Below are 10,295 nucleotides of genomic sequence, written 5' to 3' on the forward strand. Positions count from 1 at the left end.
TATTTGTAGAAGGTTTAAGAACATCCTTTATCACTCTATCTGTGAAAACAAAAAGAGGGTCACAGTGGGGGCACTGTTATAGTTTTGTCCATTTTATCATCCAACAGACAATCTTCTCATGGCAAGACTTTTGGTACTGGGCCTCAGGAAGCAGACCTTGCCTGACATTGGCACATGCTCAGTATCACAAAATTGAAACAGGCCTTAGAGACCACTGAGTTCATTCTGGATCTGAACAACGGCCTCCTCTGCAATAATAATAGTACTTACCTCCTAGGATTATTGTGAGGATAGAATGAGATAAGGTTTGTAAAAGTACGTAGCACAGTGTCTTGCTATAGTGGGTGCTCATTAAGTTCTTCCTTCTTTTCTTCTTTTCTTTCATCTTTTCTTCTTTCCCTCTTTCTCTCCTCTACTTCTTCCTTCATTCCTCCTCTCCTTTCTTCTTTCTTCCTTCCTTTCTTCTTTTTCTCTTCTCCCTTCTTTCTTCCTTCTCCCTTCCCCCATACTTTCCTCCACCCTTTTTCTCCCTTCCTCCTCTTTCTCTATTTCTTTCCTTTCCTCCCTCCCTCCCTCCCTCTCTCTTCCTTCTGTTCTTCCTGCCTTCCTTTCTTCTCTGCCTTCCATTTTTTCCTCCTTCCTGCTCCAGCCTATTCATATCTAAAATATTGTGCTCAGGCTTGAAAACAGGAATGCAGATATAGTGCACTCAAGACCAGGTCCAGAGAATTTGTAACCTCCTTTCTCCTGAAAGCTCTCCCTCTCTTCAAAGCCTTTCTGCTCTGGCAGAACTTGCTGGAGCTTGCACTCTGTTTTGGAATCTTTTGTGAGCATGAGCTGAGCCTAAGTGAAGTTCAGTAATTTGCTGTGCTCACATAGTGAAAGAGGAAATTGAGACTTAAACAAACCCAGGCTTTCTGGCTTCTATGTCAGTATTCTTTCCAAGCCACCTGAGCAGTTTTTGTTTTTGAGCTGTCAATGTGTACATCCTGTTTAGGTTCTTGATGCTTTAGTACATAAGAGGTAGGAAGACAGCATGAGTAATGGTGGATGCTTTGTGTTTGTATGCTTAGCATTGTAAGTATTCAATGAGCAACCTTTTCTTCTGCAAGAAACAAAACCACAAAAAACTCTTAAGGCATATTTCTCATGGGGTTTCATTTTCCAAATGGGAATTGCCATTAATATGCAGTGGCTTAATTAGAAAAAGATAAAACACAAAATAAAACCCACACTGGGACCTGGAAAAAGTGGCCAAGCAATGCAGAGAGCAAATAACTCAAACCACATGTTGGGATCCCATCACCCATTTTCCTCCACATTGTACAGAGGTGTCAGCACTTTAGTTCATGCTTCCTCATGACCTTGAAAATGTTATTTGTTGAATACTGCCATAACATCTTCATTAATGGCCTGGAACAGGGAGTCAACAGTATGTTAATTAAATTTGCAGATGATACTAAATAGGGAGATGTTGCAAACACCAGGGAGGACAGAAATATAATACAAGGAGACGTTGGGAGGTTAGAAATATGAACCAGAAATCTCCAGGTAAGGTGCAGGACATATGCAACTTTGGCACTGAAGATGAATGGTTAGAGATAAGAGTGGGAGGGAGCAATCTAAGAAGAAAAGTGAATATCATTGTGAAAGTCAGTTGGGGATGGTTTCTGCAAGGTTTGATTGGAAGGGATGCTATTCCATCTTCTGTTGATTCTGGGGTAGCCAGGCTGACAAGACAAAGTTTAGATAAGTAAGAATAGCCAAATGAATGTGAGAAACTGAGATGACAGTACAATTAGGAAATGTGAGAGTATCCAAAGGTATCGACACTAAAAAAGTTAAAGAGATTGAAATTTTCATAATTTATACCAATCCATGGTTAAGTCAAACCTGACAGAAGCTTCTAGGGTGTGTGTGTGTGTGATAAATAGAGACAGAGTCTATAGAGAGGAACCAAGTTAGAAAAAGACAAAGAAATATACAGAGAGATAGAAGGAGGAAGAGACAGAAAGGGGGGAGGGAAAGACAGACAGAGAGAGAGAGAGAGAGAGAGAGAGAGAGAGAGAGAGAGAGAGAGAGAGAGAGAGAGAGAAGGAAAGAGAGAGAGAGAGAAGGAAAGAGAGGAAGAGAGAGAGAGAAAGAGAGAGAGAAGGAAAGAGAGGAAGAGAGAGAGAGAGAGAGAAGGAAAGAGAGGAAGAGAGAGAGAGAAAAAGAGAGAGAGAGAAAGAGAGAGAGAGAGAGAAGAGAGAGAGAGAGAGAGGGGGGGGAGAGAGAGTGGGAGAAAGAGAGAGAAAGAAGAGAGAGAGAGAGAAAGAGAGAGAGAGAGAATATGTGTGTGTTTCTATGTGAGACCTACTAAATTCTTAAAGTTGTCAAAATCCCTTGCATCACTTGCAGGGCTACAGATGTCTGCATGGGGATGACAAACCCAAATATTGGCTGATGACAAGTATCTCTAGAGAATTATGGTCATAGAGTGAGAAGAAACAGACCTGACCTAGAACTTGATTAGCTGTGTGACCCTGGCCCAGGCATTTCAACATTCTAAGCTTTAGTTTTCTCATCTGTAAAATGGGGATGTTATTTGTAAAATCAAGTGCTACAGAAATGTGAGTTATTGTTATGGTGATGTTTAATACTAGATCAGATAAAGTGACTATTATTGTGCCCCAGCCCAGGAAGAGAGGGATGTGGGATTAGATATTCTCATTAAAGAAACAAAAAAAAACAATTCTTGATCTTCTACAGAATTACAATTCAGGTGATTCTGAAATCATATATTTGGAAAGGGGCACAAAATATTGGAGCATAGCTTAGAACTTTGGAATATAGAAATAGGTCAAGTTGTAGAAGCAAAGTGTGTAAGTGTGATAATATAGGCCTATGTGCACGTGCACACACACAAACCCACACACCCACACACCCCATTCAGTCCAAAATAAATTCCAATTTGTGCAGCTCCTTGTTTGTGTGCTGCACCCGTTACTTGAATTAACATTCTTGAATCTCTGATTTCTTGTTGAACTCTCTCCATGCTTACCAATGACTCAGACCAGAAACAGTCCAATAAAATGTTTTCCTTTTCAGTTCAGCCTCATGGACTATTGATATTGTCATTTAAGCTTGGGAGAGTGAGTGAAATTTCACAATAGCATCCCTGCTGTCGGGCTCATATTAGTCCTCCAGGTGGTAAAATGCTCTTGGAAATGTCCCAGTAGCTAAGCTGGTCCTCGACTCCCTCTCTATTTACTGTAGTTTTATCACAAGGCTAGCAGTTCCTAAACAGTTGTAAAACTTTGAGAAGAAGCCAAATAGCTTCATGTCTGGGGAGATGCCATGGGTGCTGGGTGCCATTGGCAGGGCTGGACCTTTGCAGGGATGGAACAAATGAGGAAAGTTTTTTTCCATCAAATAATTTTATGAAAACCCATTTGAGTTGATAACACTGGATCTTCTTTTAATTGAATTTTAAATATTTTTATGGCTATGATGGATGGGGTTTGAAAAGATAGCAGATGGCGTTGGGAGTGACAAATTAATTATGAGGAAAGGTCACTCTCACACAAGCCAAAACTTCTTTTCTCTCATTGGCATCTTCAGGTCTTTCAGTGCTCATCTTTCTGTTCTGAGGCCATTAGTACTCAAGAACAAGGAGGTTGGAAAAGATCTCAACTTTTGCACAAATTATTTAGGAAATTATATGCACCCCCCTCACAAAGAAAAAAGAAAAAAAGGTGGTGCTTTCATGTTAAAAAAAGAAGCACATAGATTATAAGAATTTATAATTGGATTAGAAATTATCTAAATAGGTTCTTAACAAATGTTTATTGAATTGAATTACACCTAGTCCAGCACTTTCATTTTGCAGAGAACACTGAAACTCAGAAAGTAGTCACTTGCCTGAGGAACACATAGCAGAGCTGGCTCCTGAGCTCAGACTTTCTGAATTCAGTATTCTTAACCCTTCTTTGGTGCCTTAACTCTTTCTGAATTAGAATCAAAAGTATTCCCAAAGTCATTAGTGGAGGTGAATATAGATGTAAAACAAGAGAAGTTCTAGACTTCAATATTCTGCTTGATTAGTGAATCTCAGTCCTCAGTCTCCATGTGTCTTTGTGATCTGATCGTTGGGGATTTAGGGAGCTGCCAGTAGCTACTCACAAAAGCAATTAGCCACTACTTCTGGCCTCTGCCATCCATTGTTAGCATACTCATATCTGAGTGATTCCTCTTGAGACTAGGGCAAAGAAAGGTAGACAGGGATGAGATGGTATTGTATAATAGTTTTAAAATGACTTTTTATAAACGTATATATCTTAATTTCAGAACATTCCACCCTCTATGTTTATTTTGTGACATGTAGCATGTGGGCTCCCATATATCTTTTCTTTTTTAAAATTTTCATTAAAGCTTTTTATTTTTCAAAACATATGCACGGACAATTCTTCAACATTAGCCCTTGCAAAATTTTGTGTTTCAATTTCCCTCCCTTCCCACACCCTCCCTTAGATGGCAAGTAGTCCAATATGTTAAACATGGTACAAATATATGTTAAATCCAATATTTGCATACATATTTGTACATTTATTGCACTGAACAAGAAAAATCTAATCAAACCAGTAAAAAAAAAAGCAACATAAGATGCAAGCAAGAAACTACAAAAAGAGTGGAAATGCTATGTTATGAACCACATCCAGTGAACCACATCCAGTTCCCACAGTCCTCTCTCGGTTGTAGATGGTTCTCTTCATCACAAGATCATTGAAACTGGTCTGAATCAGCTCATTGTTGAAGAGAGCCATGTCCTTCAGAATTGATAATCATATAATCTTATTGCCATGTATAATGATTTCCTGGTTCTGCTCATTTCACTTAGCATCAGTTCATGTAGGTCTCTCTAGACCTCTTTGAGATAAACTGCTGGTTGTTTCTTACAGAATAATAATATTCTATAACATTCATATACCATAACTTATTCAGCCATTCTCCACTTGATGGGCATCTATTCAGTTTCCAGTTTCTTGCCACTACAAATAGGGCTGCCACAAACATTTTTGCACATGTGGGTCCCTTTCTGTCCTTTAAGATTGATTTGAGATATAAGCCCAGTAGTAGCACTGCTGAATAAAAGGGTATGCACAGTTTTATAACTTTTTCAGTATAGTTCCAAATTGCTCTCCAGAGTGGTTGAATCTGTTTACAACTCCACCAACAATGTGTCCCAGTGTCCCAGTTTTCCCACATTCCCTCCAACATTCAGCATTATCTTTTCCTGTCATCTTAGCCAATTTGAGAGGTGTGTAGTGGTATCTCAGAGTTGTCTTAATTTGCATTTCTCTGATCAATAGTGATTTGGAGCACCTTTCCATATGACTAGAAATAGTTTCAGTTTCTTTATCTGAAAATTGACTTCATATCCTTTGACCATTTATCAATTGGAGAATGCCTTGAATTTTTATAAATTTGAGTCAATTCTTTACATAGTTTAGAAATGAGACCTTTATCAGAACCTTTGAATGTAAAAATGTTTTCCCAGCTTATTGCTTCCCTTCTAATATTTGTATTAGTTTTATTTGTACAAAAACTATTAAACTTAATATAGTCAAATTTATCTATTTTGTGATCAATAATGATCTCCAGTTCTTTGGTCACAAATTTCTTCCTCCTCCACAGATATGAGAGGCAAACTATCCTATGTTCTTCTAATTTGTTTATGATATCATTCTTAATGTCTAGTTCATGAACCCATTTTGACCTTATCTTGGTATATGATGTTGGGTGTGGGTCAATGCCTAGATTCTGCCATACTAGTTTCCAGTTTTCCCAGCAAGGGGAAATATATATATTTATGTGTGTGTGTGTGTGTGTGTGTGTGTGTGTGTGTGTATGTCTTTTGTTGATAAATCCTGTTGTTTGGGAGCAAAACTGGTTATTGTGATTACTTAATATTTGGCTTCCTTTTAGTGAACAATATTATTGTAGTTATTGTGTTCTTTTGGTTCTGTTGATTCTACTCTGCATCATTTTATACAAATTTTCCCCTTTTTCTCTCATCATAGGATTATAGATTTAGAGTTGGAAAGGATCTGGGAGATGTGATGGGGATCACTTCAAGATCAGCTTGATAGAACAAAAAAGAAAGGTAACTCCAAAAGGAAAACCTTTTAATCCTATAGTATGGATGGTTTGATTGTGGAGAAGTCTCCAGATTTAAGTCCCATACTCTAATTTTACAAAAGAAGGAACTGAGTACAACTCAGAACTAGTAAGTGTCCAAGAATGGATTTGAACCTAGAGCTTCTTGACTTCAAGTCTAAAACTCTGACCAATACTGCAAAATGTACAAAAATATTCCATTAGATACTATAATTTGTTTAGTTATTATCCAATTGATGAACATCAACTGTATTTCCAATTCTTTGCTACCACAAAAATGCTGCTCTGAGTATTCAGATATACACTGGATTATTTTTCCAGTGATGACCTCCCAGGGATATATATACACACACACACACACAATGGTGGGTTTGAGAAGTCAAAGGTATTAATTGATCTATTTTTTCATTTCTATCATGGAGTATAAATATATTGAGGAGGAAGAAAGTAGAAAAGGATAAAGATTTTGTTCCCTAGTTCCCCATTTGGATATTCAGGTTGGGGGAATCTGGGAATGTAAGAGTGTAAATTCATTCTAACTTGAAATTGTTTTAATTTTTGTATTTTTATCTCTGTCCCCCAACACAGTGCCTGGCACCTAATAGACATTTAATGTGTTTGCTGCTTGACATGTACATTATTGTGTACAGGAAATTGTCTGACCAAGAGCTGCTCTGAAGCTGTTTATTGAGATAATTTGATACCCAGAGTTCAATGTCTAGAAAATGTCTAGAAATGGATATCTATATAATTGCTAACCAACCATGTGATATTGGGTGTCTCCTGATGAAGGCGCAGCATCAATTTGAACATCTGTCTTACCTAAACTTTGGATTGCTTCCAGTGCTATATACAGTGGGTGCTTAATAAATGCTTGTATGCATATATGTGTATGTGTATGTGTATGTGTAGAGGAATACACCACATCTGTTGGAGTCTTTAGTTTCTCATATGCCTCTTAGGGACATAGATGCCTGTGATTTGGCATCTTTATTTTAGACAAGGCTAAGAGAGCTCATGTGACTTGTCCACAGCCAGAGAGTTAGGTGTCTGAGTATGGATTTAAATTTGGACCTTCTAATTCCCAATACAGATTTTTTTTAACCATATCATGCTGCCAAACTCCTAATATATTTTAGACAGGGCTATTTGTCTGTGTTCACCCAAGAGTGAATCAAAAATAACAAACCTTGAACAGAGAAACAATTTTAAGACCCCCAAGTTGAATATTTGAGTATCCTATCAGGATTTCCATTGTAATAAAAGTAAGATTTAATTTCCTTCTCTTATTCCTGAGCATGGCCCTTTAGGATGAGCAGAATCCTCCTTAATTGGGGTGATATGGAAAAGTACCTGCCTCCCTTCCTCAGACATGTAAGCTAAGACATGTAAGCCATCTTAGGAGTAGCTTGATAGCACAAAAGGAAAAATAACCTGAAAAAAGAAATCTGTACTCTGAATCAGTCCTAACACTGCAGGAAGGAACAGTGGAGATATTTTGGTGACTGAGGGAGTATCAGATTAACTCTTGTGCAAATCAGACTGGTCAGGAGGAGGTCAGCAAAGCAAACTCTCTTCACTGGAGAGGAATGGGAGGGGAAATGAGTCTTCTGTGATTCAGTGGAAAGAGCATGGGACTTAGCATCAGGAGAATTGATAACAAACTATAAATATGATGGAATTCTCTTATGTGATAAAAAATTATAAAACTTAGGAGAAACCCAGGAAGACTTATATGAACTAATACAGAGTAAGGAGAGTAGAATCAGAAAAACTATTTTAAAAATTACAACAACATTGCAAAGACAAACAGCTTTATAAAGGCTTAAGAACACGGATCAATTCAATGACCTATTCTACAGGATTGATGATGAGGCACGCAGAGAGGCACACGTTTTTTGCACACGACCAAAGTGAGAATTGATTTTGCTTACCTCTGCATATTTGTTCCAAGATATTTTTCTTTTTCTTTTTCTTTTCTTTTTCTTTTTCCAGTGTGGTGAATGGGAGGGAGAGAAAATAGATTTTTGTTAATTAAAATAAATGAAATTAAATTTATAAAAATAAATGCTGGATTTGTGTCTTGGTTGTGTCATTTATTAGCTGTGTGACCTTAGGCAAGTAGATCTGCAGTAAACCTGCATAACACTTTATTTTCTCTAAAGTGCCTTCTAACTTTAAGATTTTGTGTATCTATGGGAGAGAGACCATTTGGTATGTTTATCCTCACCTTGCTCAGATTTTCTCTGGTCTAGATGATGAGTTCATAAGGTAAAGATGAGAAAGGCTTCATTCCTACTCTCTATGCCTGTACCCACTCCTCAATCTTTTTCTCTTATTATATTTTTGTAGAAAATGATTCCCTTTGAAAAGGCAATAGCCAAATCCTTAGGAAATGGAAACCTGCAACAACTCACTGCTGTGAGCAAGAGAGTGAGTGAGCATCCCAGATCCCAGATTTTCCTTGCTGCAGAGATAATTCATTTAATCATTATTCACCTGACACCCCATCTCATGAATGTTTGACTGTCAGAACTAAATTCCACCCCAAAGAAAAGCTGTTCTCAGAGAAGATTTGCAGTTGTTCTTCAAGAGAGAGAGAGAGAGAGTGAAAAAAAGGGGGGAGAAATTATTTAAAATAGACATGTGGAAACTCTCCAGGGGAAGAAGGTATGAATTATAAGAATATTTCCAGTCAAACTTGAATCCTCTAGGTTTAGGATTTTACTAAGATGGACTGAAAATGAAAGGGATCTCAATATTCTCATTCCCTCCAAAGCCCCACCACAATTGCTTGCTCAGGAGGGCCAATTCCACAGAAGGAAGAGTTTGTTTGATGCCACGGATTAGCAACATCTTTTTGGATTAGAAGAAGTTTGTGTCTTCTCAGGAGGAAATAAACACCATGCATCTTCAAGGAATGAGCTGTTTGTATTACTTCCTACCTAGGAGAGGATCTTCTTGAGGAAAGGATTAGGGTAAACTTTGATGAAGGCTGAGTGTTGAAATGAAGGGCAATAAATTCAAACTATCTGTCTTCCTCATGAATTTTAACTTTTCTTATTTCCAGGGTGAATAAGGCAAGGGTTAGAGGGAGATATGGGATGATGGAATAATACAGTATAGGGATGAACCTTCAACATTTAGCATGATGTCCTTCACAAAGTAGACTATATAGGAAACATTTGCTTAATTAAGTGATATAATGAAAATGAAGTTGGATTTGGGTACAGAGATCTGGATTCAAATCTCTTTTGTACCACTGGTTATCCTTGTGACTTTGGGCAAGTCATCTTACCTCTAGGTACCTCAGAAGTTTGTTTTTCTGTAAAATGAGGAGTTTGGGTTAGATAATCCCTAAGGTCCCTTTGAAGTCTAAATCTATAATTCCTAGAAGATTAATATCAATGCTATGAGATAGGTAGTGCTGGTATTATTACCCTCATTTTAATGATATGGAAAATTAACCTCAAAGGAATTAGTTGTGATCACCAAACTAATGTCAGACCCAGGATTTAAATTCAATTCTCTCTTAACTCCAAATTTAGGACTTTTCCCACTATTTTATATTTTCTGTAAATATAGACATATTTGTTGAATATCTTCTGGATGTTCTATGTTGTTGGATGCTAGATATGAGGCTATGTTATTATTTTACATTAACATAGGACTTTCCAATTTACAAAGGCATTTCTTCATGCCATGGATAGAGCAGCCTTCTTGAGTTCAAATTTGGTCTTAGATACTTGCTAGCTGTGTGACCTGGGGAAAAACAAAGAAAACTGATTGGCTAGAAGTCAAACTGCAAATGATACAGCTGGACATCCTGCCTCCAAGTCCAGAGCTTCTTCTATTGCCACATGGGAGGAGAATAAGTAAGAAGCTTAAGAAATGATTGGTCTTATCCTCAAGGACTATCCAGTTTGGTCTGGGAGACAAGATAAGATGTAAGCACTGTAAGAAACAGTGAATATTAAAAGACAGAATATATGAAGTATTAAAATGTGTACTAGAAATTAAAAGAAACAGAAGATTGAAGATTAGTCAAAGAAGGTTTCATGGGGGATGTGGGACTTAAGCAGGACCTTGCATAAACAGTAGCATTTAAATAGGGGGAAGGAGAATATGTCAAAAAC

The 10,295-nt window shown here is 37.5% G+C and overlaps 1 long non-coding RNA gene across 1 annotated transcript in view; it reads left to right on the top strand.

The window, feature by feature from the left end:
* The window catches only part of LOC127561150 (uncharacterized), a 97,176-nt gene extending 88,874 nt beyond the window's left edge, over positions 1–8,302 (top strand). Inside the window, exons 3-4 of the long non-coding RNA XR_007953466.1 lie at positions 6,063–6,145; positions 6,748–8,302. This is a non-coding gene — a long non-coding RNA (uncharacterized LOC127561150). The remainder of the gene's footprint in view (positions 1–6,062; positions 6,146–6,747) is intronic.
* The last annotated feature ends 1,993 nt before the right edge of the window (positions 8,303–10,295 follow it).

This window comes from Antechinus flavipes, chromosome 4 (assembly GCF_016432865.1).
Source record: "Antechinus flavipes isolate AdamAnt ecotype Samford, QLD, Australia chromosome 4, AdamAnt_v2, whole genome shotgun sequence".
NCBI classification, from domain to species: Eukaryota; Metazoa; Chordata; class Mammalia; order Dasyuromorphia; family Dasyuridae; genus Antechinus; species Antechinus flavipes.